This window comes from Rattus norvegicus, chromosome 14 (assembly GCF_021556685.1).
Source record: "Rattus norvegicus strain SHRSP/BbbUtx chromosome 14, alternate assembly SHRSP_T2T, whole genome shotgun sequence".
Classification (NCBI taxonomy): Eukaryota; Metazoa; Chordata; class Mammalia; order Rodentia; family Muridae; genus Rattus; species Rattus norvegicus.
In genome coordinates this window covers 51,014,455-51,031,295 of record NC_141547.1, presented here as the reverse complement: position 1 = coordinate 51,031,295, position 16,841 = coordinate 51,014,455, and positions in this window count along the sequence as shown.

The window sequence follows — 16,841 nt, the reverse complement described above, 5'->3', positions numbered from 1 at the left end:
ATGCTGTCAAGCTGCTAGTGTATGCTCTCTCCAGTTTCTTTTTGGAAGCACTCAGAGCTATGATTTTCCTCTTAGCACTGCTTTCATTGTGCCCTATATGTTTGCTATGCTATGCCTTCACTTTCTTTAAATTCTAGAAAAGTCTTTGATTTCTTTATTTCTTCATTGATCAAGTTACCACTGAGTAGAACATCGTTCTGTTTCCATATATGTGGGCTTTTTGTTGTTTTGTTGAAGGAAATATACCTCAGTGACAAAATTAGACACTATTGCTAGAAAATATTTTCCAAGCAAATGGTTCCAAGAAACAAGCCACAATAATATCGAATAAAATCCACTTTCAACCAAAAGCTATCAGAAAAGATAAAAAGGTTGAAGACCAGCCTTAGTCCATGGTGATCTGACAGGATGCATGAGGTTATTTCAGCCTTCTTGTATCTGTTGAGGCCTGTTTTGTGACCAATTATATGGTCAATTTGGGAGAAGGTACCATGAGGTGCAGAGAAGAATGTATATTCTTTTGTTTTAGGGTGAAATGTTCTATAGATATCTATTAAATCCATTTGGTTCATAACTTCTGTTAGTTTTACTGGGTCTCTATTTAGTTTCTGTTTCCCTTATTTGTCCATTACTGAGAGTGGGGTGTTGACATCTCCCACTGTCCCACGCTATCGTCTCTCCAGCAAGAACACGCAGGGACACATGAATCCTACTGCAGCTAAAATGTTTATTGAATCTTAAAGAGAGGGCCAGGGGCGCTGGCATGGCCTGGCTTATATACACCCTAGCGTGGCGCATCCACACTTGATTGGTCACTTACCAATGATCTCATTAGGCACGCCCTGGAGTGGGCAAAGACCTGGCACGAAGGCAATCTTGCACATGCGCACACAGTTAACTTCCTGAAAGGAAGTCGGCTGGCGCGGCAGAGGCCAGCGCCATCTTGTAATGGCGAAAGCTATCCCGGCTTTCCACATGGGGCGCAGTGAAAGCCAGCACCATCTTGTGGTGGCGAATGTTCTTGCGGCCCTCTACATCTCCCCCTTATTGTTTTATTAATAACAATAAATTATTGTCTAGGCTGGTCTAGGTCCCTGCAGTTATGTCCATCTGCTGTGGCTCCTGTCTTAGGTCGTTCCTCTATGTCACAGCCTTATCCGTTGAAGGGTAACCCTATTGCCACCGGGCCCTGTGTACTGTGCATGAGGAAAGTTGCCCGTCTCTGGATACCACAGTGCTGTGTGACAGTAACTGTTAAATGACCTAGGGCGAACTCTGTAAAAGAGGCCAGCCAGAAAATGAGTTAGTGGGGAAATCATGATCACCCTATCGTGTGCAATGAGGAAACCTCAGCGATGTAGAAGGGCTGATCAAAGAATCATTGAGTCTCTCTCATCCCAGTGCAATGGATCCACAGATCCATGTGGTGCAAGAGCAGAGAAATCAGATACCGACTAATTTTTGAGGATAGATAACCAAATTTCAGGGGAGGCCCCTTGTTCAATGGCCACAAGTGCTTGAGTGATAACGGCCTTGTCACATTTCTGTTGAGATCTGGGTTTGCAAACCAACCATAGCATGAACACTAATCCACAGCATAGGGGTGCACCAAACAGAGCCACCCCCAATAAGTAGTGGGCACCTCATCTGGTTCTCCTCAGCTGTTACCACCAAGGGCCGTAGTCAAGCCGCTCCTATAATAAAATTTAGAATTCCCAATTGTTAGCAACTACTCCAGAAAGTTCACCCACTGTGCTTGCCTAACAATAGAATGGGGTAGGGTAATTCCAGACACTGTAGACACAATGGCTATAGCCGTAAATGGCTTCTACAATAGCAGCGAAAGTAACAAGGTCTTTCCCAGGACAGTTCAGGATCTCTGGAACAATCAGCAGGCAATGGAGCCATGTCTGAGATCTGTATAACCAGGACAGAGTTCCCCAGTTCACAGCAGTTTTACGCAAGTGGCGTTCCTGTGAAGCTATAAACTGCAAGATGACAACACCAGTTAAGGCAGCAAGAGTCACCAGGGGAATGAGGGGGGCAGCAACGGCTGGAGTCCAGTCTTCTCCAGAAAGCAGCAGTGCACAGAGGGTCTGAGCGTAGGCCAAAGTGGGACGGGACACACACAGCGGTAACACTGACTGCAGCAACGCCAAAATCTCTGTGATGACAAAAGATGAGGGGGAATCTTCCATCTTCCTCTCAGGGCAGAGGAATGACTCTAGGGACCCAAACCACGAGAGCTGAATCTTCATGCTACCAGGATCAGCAAGTCTCAGCAACCACCTCTGGCAGCTGGCATACTCTTGTAGCATCCTGTAGAAAAAACACAAAGATTCCCTCTTCCCCATATAAAATACCTGAACAGGATCATGTCAATATGTGGATCTCTCTATTTCACCTAGGCAGAAGTATGCCTAGTTGTAGGGTGCCATAAAAACTCAAGGGTTCCTTGGCATCCAAATTTTAAAATTGAAATAAAAGGAGCATTATTTAGCATGCAGGGATAACTCCCCCTTTTTATTTATTAAGATATAGTAAAGATATTATTTATTAATGTAAGTCCTCGAGGATTAAATTGAGGACACTGAGCACTTGTATTTATAAATTGACTTGTATACCAAATTATTGTCTCCAGCATTATTGTTTTGGATATATAAAGAATGAGATTTTTTTGACTAATTGTTCCTATGTAAGGCCTATAATCTGTCTGGTATCATTGTCCTCCCTTGTTAAGGAGTCCAGGCAATCCAGTTTGAGTTCTTAATGTCCTATAAAGTAACAGTATTTAGTGTTCTTAATCACTAAGCCATTTTTCTAGAACCTCACAAACTTTATTTACCTAAACATAGGCATTAATTAGAAATGTCGAAACCTGTAAATATTTTCGAGATTCAGTCGTACTACAAATCCCTGAGCTGGCAGGGCGAGACTGAGAATTGAAAGTAAGCAAATGGAGTCTTTCACTTTTCCTATCAACTCCATTAAAAAACTCCACTTTAAAGAGCTGGGTCTATGGTTTTGTTTAGTTGTCTGAGCCAGAGCACTGAAAGGACAGTGAGTTGTCAGACAATTCACACTGAAATCATCACTCACTAATTTCAAGTAGAAAACCTGCCTCTAATAAAGCATTAAGTAATTGAAATCAATTGTAAACCACAAGCCACACATTGGCTATCAGTATGTGAATTGAAAGCTTGATTTAAAAACAGTGGCTAAACCACGGAATTTAATAATCTGTGTTGAAGCAACAGAAACTCAAGAGAATAAACAAGTGATCCAATCATACATGTAGCCTTTTCATTAGATGAACCACCTATAGATACAGTAAGCACATTTTCTATGGGTAGCATGTACAAATTTACAGTAAATATAAAAGCATGTAAAGAGTAAAATTATCAATTTTGCCTGAAAAATTTGTATATGTAATAGGCCAAATATCAGTATTTTGTAATAACCAATTTAATTGTTGTTTGGAATAAGATATGTTTCACTAGGTTTCTTTTTAAAATACTTCCATGACTCTAGCCTACAATTTTGTATTAACACAACTGAAGCTTTATCTCCAATGTGGATAACAAAGATATAAGTCCTTTGGTAAGGTGAGGTACTTAGCCAATTAACATATCTTTAGAAGCTTAAAATTAGCTTCAAATATTCTTTTCTGGAGTAGTGTAACAGCTACTCCCCAAATATTAAAGCTCATTTTGAGAGCAAAAGTCTGTAGTAAAAATTTCCATATACACTGAAAGATTTAAAGTTCTAACTTTTTACATTGAAGAAGCAACAAAATTACATAATATAAGGCTTTTAGCCATTCCTAATGATATCACTTTATGGGCTCTCTAAAATTATAAGCAAGCTCACGAAATGAAAACTCAAAATCAGTTCTCTAAATCTATCTTGAAATGGCAGTTGGAGTAAACAAACTGACTGTAGTGCTCTCACAAGTTCTAAAACCTCATCAATCCTTTGTAAATCCTGTAACAATCTCTATCTGTTTGATTTTTCTTAATTACAAATAAGTTTGAGTTAGTCAATGTAACACTGGCAATCCTTAATCACAATCTTTCAGTTCTCCTTGTAACACCAGAGCACAGCCACAATTTTGGAAAGTCACCTGAGTTCTGAGTACTTGACTAGGCAGCTGTTCTTGGGGCAGTGGAATTAGCATCAAAATACAGATGGCAAACCACAACTTTGGAAAGCAAAACTCAACCTCCAACAATCTAGTCTCCAAAATCTAGTCTCTAAGACATCTCTAAGATGTCATGAAAACATCTATCCTTCATGTTACTAAGTTTGACTGTCAATTCCTACATATGAACGCACGATGGTGTAGTCTCCAGTACCTCAGCAAAGAGACATTGTCCTAAATTCTTTTAGAAGCCTGGTTTCTAGAATAAGAATTCCATAAAAATATTACCTCAATTTAGACCTGTTTCCCTAGGTTGACTCATGCCACATGTTGTCTAGAATGACTCCGTCCAAATTACCAGTTTTATGTCAACTTTCTGTTACCAATATTATACCTTTTTAACCATATCCAACAACTTAAAAGCCAATAATCTATGACCAAGGCATGTAGAGCATATTTATACATTTAAAAGCAATCAGAAAAAAAATTAAAGTGGCTACACATATCTTTAATATTTAGACCAAGCACCATTTTTTACTTTTTTAGCTATGATTTTAAGAGAAGCACCTTGTCACCTGTTGAGTCAAATAATCAGTCAGGGATTTTTCTAAGAGAAACAGCTATCAGATCTTGTACCAAAGAAGCTGAGGAGCTGTTGGCGCCTTTAAGATCAGCTCATGTAGACGCTCACCCTCGGGCAGCTTCTCCAGCTGACCTATGCTCCTAGCTACAGGTGCAGGGCTTTAAAGGCTGATTGAAACTGCTTTTTATTCATTTGTTCCTTTTTGAAATGAGTTAAAACCAAATCAAGATATGAACGATTGGCAGATAAAGTTTTTACCATTTTTTCTTTTGAACATGAAACATAAAACATTTAAGCAACAGGAAACAAAAACCACAGACATAAACTGACATACATGGACAGCTTGGTGCACCAAGGACAGACAATAGACAAAGAGGGAAAAAAAAAAACAGATGTTTTCAGCAGAGAGGTAGGATTTCCCCTTTCCCACCACTTCCACGGTGACCATCCACTCGAGTGGAGTTGATATGGGCGATGGATTGTCTCAATTCCTGGACTAGTCCATCAACATGTTGAAACCAAATTCCTGTAAGATACTGAGATATATTACGGGATATCTGAGCAGCACGACTGACATTCACAAATGGTATGGAAGTGAAACATAGTCCTGAATATTTTTACTCACAACCCAATTACATTAACTCCATCAAGCTTTGCATGGGCATTGAGATGTCCTTTTGTTTGATTCTCCTGAATAAATTTTCAGGCGGTCTACCTCTATCAAATCTGATCAGTATGACTCTGTGAAGCTTCCAGAGCCTAATCACACCTTTTACAAGCACAAAGACAAAATTTTTCTCCCAAAATACTGTGTTCCTTTTATCTCCTCCCTTTTTCTCTCCCGGGGCGTTTTTTCCCCAACCTCTCGCTTCCACAGATCTGGAGTCTTTGGAAGGGACTGTCTGCTTATTTTTATTTTTTTCCTTGAGCTCCTTAATTTTTTTACCGCACTCTGTTTCTGACATGCCGTCTTGTACCTCCCCTAGCGCTCTCTGCCCTGCTATTACAGCTGGGCGGCTCCCATACGACCTCTGACGCTGTCTGGCAGCAGCCAAAAATTCAAAAACCAATAGAGAAAGCATGAAGGCTGCTAAAATGATAACAAAAACTTCCGCCGCATCTAGCAGGGGAGTGAAGTGGAACAGATCAAGACTAAGCATGTCTCTCAGAGCCTACCTTTAAACACTACAGTTCTGGATTCCTTCTGCGGACAGAGGACCCCCTCTCGGTGCCTGGCGATGGCGTGGCTTTTTTTCCCGGGTTCTCGGCACCAGATGTCCCACGCTATCGTCTCGCCAGCAAGAACACGCGGGGACACACGAATCCTACTGCAGCTAAAATGTTTATTGAATCTTAAAGAGAGGGCCAGGGGCACCGGCATGGCGTGGCTTATATACACCCTAGCGCAGCGCATCCACACCTGATTGGTCGCTTACCCATGATCTCATTAGGCACGCCCTGGAGTGGGCAAAGACCTGGCACGAAGGCAATCTTGCACATGCGCACACAGTTAACTTCCTGAAAGGAAGTCGCCTGGCACAGCGGAGGCCAGCGCCATCTTGTAATGGTGAAAGCTATCCCGGCTTTCCACATGGGGTGCAGTGAAAGCCAGCGCCATCTTGTGGTGGCGAATGTTATTGCGGCCCTCTACATCCCACTATGATTGTGTGAGGTGCAATGTGTTCTTTCAGCTTTAATAAAGATTTTTATGAATGTGGGTGTCCCTGCATTTGGAGCATCGATGTTCAGAATTGAGAGTTCATCTTCGTAGACTTTTCCTTTGATTATGATGAAGTGTCCTTCTTTATCTTTCTAATAGCTTTTGGTTGAAAGTCGATTCTATTTGATATTAGAGTGGCTTGTTGTTTGGAACGATTTGCTTGGAAAATATTTTCTTACAAAAGTGTCTGTTTTTGTCACTGAGGTATATTTCCTATATGCAATAAAATGCTGGGACCTGTATACATATCCAGCCTGTTAGTCTATGTCTTTTTACTGGGGAATTGTGTCCATTGATGTTCCATTTAGTCTTTTAAATGTAGGGCTCTGAAATATTTTCTGACATTTCATCTTTTTTATTATCTTTGGTGTGTAGTATTGAAAAGTTCTGAGATTGTGGAGGTGTCACAATCACTAATTGTCTTACTCTTTTCTTTGCTTCTTTGGTGAGTTTTGTGCAATTATTTTGTTTATTGGTTAGTCACTTTATAGACCAGGCTGGTCTCAAATTCAGAGATCCACTTGGCTCTGCCTTGCAAGGGCATGGGTTAAAGATGTGTGCTACCACATCCAGCTGCACATCTGCTCTGATTGATATATTCTTCAAGTTTTAATTTTGTACTTCCCCCACTCCATTCTTGTGTGTGTGTGTGTGTGTGTGTGTGTGTGTGTATTTTATTTTATGTAAGTCTTCCTGGTGACTGTATTCACTGGAATATGTTCTCCACTACTCTTTTTATTACATTTGACATAATAATATAGATATATTCCTCCCTTCCACTTCTACCTCCAATGTTCCCATATACATTTCCTTCTCTTCTTCAAATTCATAGTCTCTTATTTCATTAATACATACTGTATGAATGAATGTATATACATACATATGTATATTTTTTCCTAACTATTACCTTCTCAGTCCAGGTAATGCTACTTTTAAGTATTGATTCAAGGTTCAACATTTGATACTGGACAACCAATTGGTGTGCTCTTCTCTGGAGAGGATCACCCACCCCCTGTTCCTACAGTTCCTCAGTTATCTGTAATTTGCTTTTAATTTTGTTATGCTTATTCTTTGTCATATATATACATACATATATATATATATATATATATATATATATATATATATACAAACATACACACACACACACACACACACACATATATATATATATCAAATGCTGTCCCATTTCTAATCCTACCTGACAGAGTCCCTCCCTCCATCTCCCCTCCTCTTACACTCTGAGAGGATGTGGACCACCCTCAGTATCCTCACAAGCTGACACAACAAGTCTCTACATGATTGGATACATTTTTTTCTCACTGAAGCCAGACAAGGTAGCCCTGTTCGAGAACTGATACTACAGTCAGGCTATAGCTTTAAAGAGAGCCTCTGCTCCAGTTGTGGAAGGCCCACATGGACACTGCTTCATATGTGCTGGGAGCCTTGGTCCAGTCTTTATATGGTGCATAATTAGTGGCTCAGTCTCTAAGAGCTCCTCGGTGTCCATGTTTGTTGATTCTGTTGGGTACCCTATGGAGTTTCTATCCCCTTTAGGGACTTCAATCATTCCCCTAAATCTTTCATAAGAATTTATGACATACATCCAATATTTGGCAGTCGGTGTCTGCAATAGTTTCAGCCACCTGCTGTGTACAGTTGCTCAGAGGACAGTTATGATAGGGTCCTGTCTGCAAGCATAACAAAGTATCATTAATAGTGGCAGGGATTGGTGCTTGCACATGGGATGAGTCTCAAGTTGGGCCAGGTACTGGTTAGCCATTCCTTCAGGTTCGGCTGTCTTTTTTTTCAGATATTTTTTATTTACATTTCAAATGTTATTCCCTTTCCTGGTTTCCTTGCCATAAACCTGCTAGCTCATTCCCCTCCCCTCTTTCTATAGGGTGTTCACCCTCCCCAACACTCCCTTGCCACCTCTTCACCCTGACATTCCCCTACATTGGGGATCCACCTTGGCAGGACCAAAGGCTTCTCCCAACAAGGCTATCCTCTGCTACATATGCAGCTGGAACCATGGGTCTGCCCATGTGTAGTCTTTGGATAGTGGTTTAGTCCCTGGGAGCTCTGGTTGCTATTGTTGTTCTTATGGGGTTGTAAGTCCCTTCAGCTCCTTCACTCCTTTTTTAATTCTTCCAACAGGGACCCCATTCTCAGTTCCATGGTTTGCTGCTACCATTCAAATCTGTATTTGTCACACTCTGGCTAAGCCTCTCAGGAGATGGCTATATCAGAATCCTGTCAGCATATACTTCTTGGCTTCAACAATATTGTCTAGTTTTGGTGGTTGTATATATATATATATATATATATATATATATATATATATATATATATATATATATATATATATATATATATATATATATATGCTGGATCCCCATCAGAATGGCCATTCCTTCAATCTCTGCTCCCAACTTTGTCTCCATATCCCGTCCTATGAATATTTTTATTCCCCCTTTTAAGGAAGACTGAAGCATCTGCTCTTTGGTCATCCTTCTTCTTGAGCTTCATGTAATCTGTGGATTTTATCTTGGGTAATTCAAGCTTTTGGCCTAATATCCACGTATCAATGAGTGCATACCATGTGTGTGTTTTTTGTGATTGGTTTACCTCACTCAGGATGAAATTTTCTAGTTCCATCCATTTGTCCATGAATTTCATAGTGTCATTTTTAATAAATTAGTAGTACTCCATTGTGTAGATGTACCACATTTTCTGTATCCATTCCTCTAGTGAAGAGCATCTGGATTCTTTCCAGCTCCTGGCTATTATAAATAAAGCTGCTATGCACATAGTGGAGCATGTGTCTTTACTGTATGTTGGAGTATCATTTGGGTATATGCACAGCATTGGTATAGCTGGGTCCTCAGGTAGTACAATGTCCAATTTTCTGAGGAAACTCCAAACTGATTCCCAAAATGGTTGTACCAGATTGCAATCCCACCAAAAGTGGAGGAGTGTTTCTCATTCTCCACTTCCATGCCAGGATCTGTTGTTACCTGAGTTTTCAGTCTTACCATTTTAATGGTGTGAGGTGAAATCTCAGGGTTGTTTTCATTTGCATTTCCCTAATGACTAAGAATGTTGAACATTTCTTTTGGTATTTCTCAGCCATTTGATATTCCTCAGCTAAGAATTCTTTGTTTGGCTCTGTACCCAATTTTTAATAGGATTATTGGACTCACTGAAGTTAACTTCTTGAGGTCTTTGGATATATTGGATATTAGCCCTCTATCAGATGTAGGATTGGTAAAGATCTTTTCCCAATCTGTTGGTTGCCATTTTGTCCTATGACAGTCCTTTGCCTTACAGAAGCTTTGCAGTTTTATAAAGTAGCATTTGTTGATTCTTGATCTTAGAGCATAAGCCATCTTTGTTCAGATAACTTTCCCCAGTGCCCATGTGTTCTAGGCTCTTCCCCACATTTTCTTCTACTGATTTGAGTGTATCTGGTTTTATCTGAAGGTCCTTGATCCACTTCAACTTGAGCTTTGTACAGGTTGATAAGAATTGGCCAATTTGCATTCTTCTACATGCTGTTCTACCATTTGTTGAAAATGTTATCTTTTATCCACTGGATGGTTTTTGCTACGTTGTCAAAGATGAAGTGACCATAGGTGTGTGGGTTCAATTCTATTGGATATTCAATTCTACTCCATTTATCTATCTGCCTGTCTCTCTGCTAATACCATACAGTTTTTATCACTATTGCTCTGTAATACTGCTTGATGTATGTATCAGGGATAGTGATTCCCCCAGAAGTTCTTCTATTGTTGAGAATAGTTTTCACTATGCTGAGTTTTTTATTATTCCAAGTGATTTTGCAAATTGATCTTTCTAACCCAATGAAGAATTGAGTTGGAATTTTGATGGGGGAATGCATTGAATCTATAGATTGCCTTTGGCAAAATGGCCATTTTTACTATATAAATCCTGCCAATCCATGAGCATGGAAGATCTTTCAATCTTCTGAGATCTTCAATTTCTTTCTTCAGAGACTTGAAATTCTTGACATATAGACTTTTCACTTGCTTGGTTAGAGTCACAATGAGGTATTTTATACTATTTGTGACTACCATGAAGCGTATCCTTTCCCTAATTTTTTCATAGCCTGTTTATCCTTTGAGTAGAGGAAGGCTGCAAATTTGTTTGAGTTAATGTTATACCCAGCCACTTTGCTTAGTTATCAGGCTTAGTAGTTCTCTGGTGGAACTTTTCTGGTCACGTAGGTATACTATATCATCTGCACATAGTGATAATTTGACTTCTTCCTTTCACATTTGTATCCTTTTTATTTCCTTTTGTGGTCTGATTGCTCTGGCTAGGACTTTGAGTAGTATATTGAATAAGCAGGGAGAGAGTGAGAAAGAGCACTAACCAATTCCTTCTATGAAGCCACAATTACACTTCTACCTAAACCACACAAAGACCCAACAAAGAGAGAGCTTCAGACCAATTTCCCTTATGAATATCAACAAAAAAGTACTCAATAAAATTCTCACAAACTGAATCTAAAAACTCATCAAAAATGAGTTTTTTTCATTCGTCATGATCAGGTATGTTTCATTCCAGAGATGAAGGGATGGTTCAATATATGGAAATCCATCAACGTAATCCACTATGTAAACCAACTCAAAGAAAAAAACCGTATGATCATCTCAATAGATGCTGAGAAAGCCTTTCACAAAATTCAACACCCCTTCATTTTAAAAGTCTTGGAAAGATCAGGAATTTAAGACCATACCTAAACATAGTAAAAGCAGCATGCAGCAAACCAGTAGCCAGCATCAAACAAAAAGATGAGAATCTTGAAGCAATACCACTAAAATCAGGCACTAGACAAGGCTGTCCACTCTCTCCCAACTTATTCAGTCTCTGCTTTCTTTGTCTCTGCATTTCTTTTAGATAGGACGAATTTTGGGTAGAAAGTTTTGTGGGTGGGTTGTCTCTATTCTAGATCCTGTCTTGTTACAGAAGGTGGCCTTTTCAAGTTCCATGTCCACAGATGTTAGACATCTCAGCTGAAGTCACCCATATTAACTACCGGGAGCCTCCCCCATCCCAGGTCTCTGGAACTTCCTACAGATTCCCACCATCCTCCCACTTCCCCAACAACTCTGGTCCTCTAGACCTCTCTCCTGTGTCTCCCCACACCTGATTCTACCCCCATCCTCCTCCCCATTCACTCTCATATTAAGATCCCTAGCTCCCTCTGCCTCTTATGAATATTTTGTTCCCCATTTAAGTAAGATTCAAGCATTCTCTCTTCGGCCTCCCTTCTTATTTAACTTATTTGGGTTTGAGGGGTTTATCATGGGTATTCTGTACATTTTAGCTAATATCCACTTATCAGTGAATTAATACAATGCATGTCTTTGAGTCTGGGTTACCTCACTCAAGAGGCTATTTTCTAGTTCCATTAATTTGCCTACAAAATTCACATCCTTATTCTAATTAACTGTATAGTATTTCATTGTATAAATGAACCATATTTTCTTCATCCATTCTTAGGTTGAGGGATGTCCCCATTGTTTTCAATTTCTAGCTATTATGAAGAAGTCTCCTATGAACATAGTAGAGCACATCTCCTTATAGTATGGTAGAGCAGTTTTTGAGTATATGACCAGGAGCAGTATAGCTAGCTGTGTCTTTAGGTAGAACTATTTCCAATTTTCTAAGAAACCACAAGATTGATTTCAGGAATGTCTGTACAAGTTTATAATATCACCAACAATGGAGAAGTGTTCCCCCTTTCTCCACACCCTCACCACAATGTGCTGTTGCATGAGCTTTTGATCTTAGCCATTCTCATTGGTATAAGGTGGAATCTCAGAGTTGTTTGATTCACATTAACTAAGGATGATGAACATTTTAAGTGTTTCTTGGCCATTAGAAATTCCTCTGTTGAGAATCCTCTGTTTAGTTTTGTACTCCATTTTATAATTGAGCTATTTGGTTTGTTGGAGTCTATGTTCTTACTTCATTGTATATTTTGGTTTTTAATCCTCTGTCAGATGTATGGTTAGTAAGATATTTCCCAATTTGTACACTGCCCATTTGATTTTTTGGCAGTGTCCTTTGCCTTACAGAATCTTTTCAGTTTCATGAGTTTCCATTTATTCATTGTTGATCTTATAGTGTGAGCCATTGGTATTCTGTTCAGGAAATTGTCTCCTGTACCAATGAGGTCAAGTTTTCTCTTTGATGAGGTTTAGTGTATCTAGGTTTATGTTAAGGTTCTTGATCCATTAGGACTTGAATTTCGGCAGGATAATAATTATGGATCTATTTGCATTTCTCTACATATGCAGATATCTAGACTAGAACCATTTGTTGAAGATGCTTTCTTTTTTTTTAATTCTATGTTTTGGCTTCTTTGTCAAAAATCAAGTAACCATAGGTGTGTGGGTTTAATTCAGTTCCATTGATCACCCTGACTGTTTCTGTAACAATATCATTCAGTTTTATTGCTATTGCTCTGTAGTAGAACTCAAGGTCTGGGATAATGATTTCCCCAGAAAGTCATTCACTGTTCAGGATTGTTTTTGATATCCTGAAGTTGAGAATTGTTCTTTCAAGATCTACTTTAAAATGTGTTGGAATTTTGATGGGAATTGCATTAAATCTGTAGGTTGCTTTTGGTAAGATGGTCATTTTCACTGTTAATTCTTCCACTTTATGAGCATGGGAGATCTTCTCATCTACTGATATCGTCTTCAATTTCTTTTTTGAGGGACTTGAGGTTCTTGGCATACAGATCTTACACTTGATTGATTAGAGTTACACCAAGATGTTTTATATTATTTGTGGCTATTGTGTTTCCCTAATTTCTTTCTTCTCCAATTCATCAATGTATAAAGAAGGGATATTGATTTGAGTTAATTTTATATCAAGCAACTTTACTGAATCAGCTGTAGTTGTCTGGTAGAATTTTGAGATTCACATATATATATACTATTATATTCTCTGAGAATTGTAATACCTGAATCTCTCCTTTCCAATTTGGACCCCCTTGATCTCCTTTTGTTGTCTTATTTTTCTAGCTAGAACTTCAAGCACTATATTGAATAGAAAGGGAGAGTTGCCAGTCTTGTCTTGTCTTGTCTCTGATTTTAGTGGAATGACTTCAAGTTTCTCTCCATTTAATTTGATGCTTGCTTGCAGTTTTTAGGCTTGGATGTGTGCTTGAATCCCTGATCTCTCCAAGCCTTTTAACATGAAGAAATGTCGGATTTTGTTGAAGGCTTTCTCCGCATCTAATGAGATAATCATGTCATTTCATCCCTCCCTCTGGATTTCTTTATAGAGTGGAATATGTTGATGGATTTCTGTATATTCATCCTTGGGATGAAGCCTATTTGATCATAGTCAATGGTGTTTTTGATGTATTCTTGGATTCAGTTTGTTAGAATTCTACTCAGTATTTTGATGTTGATATTCATAAGCGACATTAGTCTGAAGTTCTCTTTTTTGAATCTGTATGGTTTAGGTATCAGGGTAACTATGGCCTAAAAGTATGAATGATGTAGCATTATTCAATTTCTATTTTACAGCAATTTTTATTGGATATTTTATTTATTTATATTTCAAGTGTTACCTCCTTTCCTGGTTTCCCCTCTGGAATCCCCCATCCCATCCTCCATCACCATTTTCTATGAGGAGCATTGGTATTAGCTCATCGTTGAAAGTCTGGAAGAATTCTGCACTAAAACCTCCTAGCCTTGGGCCTCTTTCTTTCTTTCTTCCTTCCTTTCTTTCTTTCTTTCTTTCTTTCTTTCTTTCTTTCTTTCTTTCTTTCTGTCTGTCTGTCTGTCTGTCTGTCTGTCTGTCTTTTCTTTTTTGTTTGTTTTGTTTTGTTCATTCATTAGGAGACTTTTAATGACTGCTTCTATTTCCTTCATAGTTTTGAGACTGTTTAGATAATTTACCTGATCTTGACTTAACTTTGGTATGTGGTATCTGTCTAGAAAATTATCCATTTCACTTATATTTTCCGTTTTATGGAGTAGGTTTTTTTAAGTAAGACCTAATGTATTTTTTAAATTTCCTTAGTTTCTGTTATTCTGTAATTCTTTATGAAGAGTTAGACCTCAATGTCTTTTCCGCATCCAGCTTAGCATATTTGTTGTTGTCTGCCTTGTTCAGCTCATTTCAGGCAGTTACACTGGTGAGACATTATGGGTGTAGATTCTGACATTAATAATAGCCACGATCCTACAGCAAACTCTGATCCTCTGACTTTTATAATCTGTCTGTCCCCTCTTTCTCAATATATCTTGATCTTTATGTGTTAATGAATTTTAGGAATGCATCTGTTTATCCACTTGTACTGGCTCCACAGCTGTGCATTTTGATTGTTTGTGATTTCCTGTAGTGGTCTCCAAGTATTGCAAAAAGACATTTTCTTGATGTGGGGTGAAGGCTACACTTATCTGTGGGTATATGGGCAAATGTTTTATATTGTTGCTAAGGATTTTGCTGATTTAGTAAATTAGTGACTGGAGATTCTCCTCCAGTAAACATGACTTCACTAGTACTGAGTAGTTATCTGCTTGCCATACCAGGCATGATTTCCATCTCATTTAACAAGTCTAAGTCCACTTAGGAAGCTGTTGGTTACCAAAAACACTATCCAACGCCATTATTACACTCTTAGAGTTATTCTGTCATGCTCAGAGTTGATGTGGTTCATAGGCATCATGGCTGGGAAGGGCTGTTGGTTTCTACCTTCCTTTGAAAGCTTACATGCTATCTTTTGGTACTGTGAAAGCTAGTCCTCAGGGAATACAAATTCATATCAGTTCCATTGAGGGATCTCCTTGCCATTTTTGCAGCATACAGTGTCTTTACCAATGGTGAATGTTGGGGGATAGTTTTGTGCAGTCTATATTCAGTTGCTGTTTTCCATCCACAGATATCTTGTTGTTTTCTGGATCTCCAGTCTTATGTTATAAAATAATTGTTTCCAATCACCTCTGTTTGGTTTATCAACAGCTAATCAGACAATGGCCTGTGGAGAAAAGAATAGGGCAGGACTTCCCATCCCAGCAGGTTTTCCCAAAGAGACAGAAGATTAGGGAGAGAGGAGAAAAGGAAAAGGGGGAGAGACAATGTGAATGGACCAGGATGATTTTCCATGAAGTCATGGGAAGAAATCAGTCATGTGGACACATATGGACCAGAGTGAGCCAGGACATAACCAGATGGCTAGAAATGGGGCATATGGCTTGGGAATAGCAGTTCTCAGGTTAGGATAGCTCAGAACCTGCCCAGTTTAGAACTTGCAGCTTGTTAATAAGAATACCAGGTCTATGTGTCTATTATTCGGGTGCTAAAAAGAGCTAGAACAGATGTAGAATTCCTGGAGTTATTCAGGTACATGGGAGGCAAAGAAAACCCTCAAGAATTACTTTTACAGGGGATTTACCGTCTACCTCTAGGGAGGCAACCAAAGGCAATAGAAGTAGTCTACACTTACGAAACTTTCTTGGACAGCCCTGGCCAACAACTCAAAAGATTGCTTCTTCCATCTGATATTGGAGTTTTGTTACTCAAGATCACTCAATATGGTCTCTTCTAATTCCATCTATTTCCTTGCAAATTCATAATTTTATTTTTTACAGCTAAATAGTCTTCCATTTGTCAGTTGTAGGACATTTAGGTTGCCTCAATTTCCTAGCTATTATGAATAGAGCAGTAATGAGAAAGTACCTAGAGTAGGACATTAAGTCCTTTGGACACATTCCAAAGAGTGGTAGGATAGATTCATTTTTACTTAGTTGAGAATTTTCCTGATATTCTTAGTGGTTATACCAGTTTACAGTCCCACAAACAGTCAGTAGGGTTTGCCTTTTCCCCAAGAGCCCTAAAGCTTGATGCTTGTTCCATGGGGCATTTCCATTCTGACTTAGGTAAGACAAATCTCAAAGCTATTTAATTTGCATCTCCCTAATTTCCAGAGATGTTAAACCTTTTTCAAAATATTTTAGTCACTTATAATTTATTTTTATTTATATGCATTGGTGTTTTATCTGCATATATGTCTGAGGATGTCAGATCTTGATGCTATGGTCAGTTGTAAGCTGCAATGTGCAAGCTGGGAATTGAACCTAGGTTCTCTGGAAGAGCAGTCAGTGCTGTCAACAACTGAGTCATCTCTTCAGCCTAAACTTAGCGATTTTATTTTTATTTTTAATTGTATTTTATGTATGGGGACCTCTCTATTCATGTCCCAACCCAGTCTTTGATGAGTCATTTGTTTTTTTTTAATTTGGTGGGAGGATATGTTTTTTTTTTGTTTGTTTGTTTTTTTTTTTTTTTTTTTTTTTGGTCCTTTTTGGAGCTGGGGACCGAACCCAGGGACTTGCGCTTCCTAG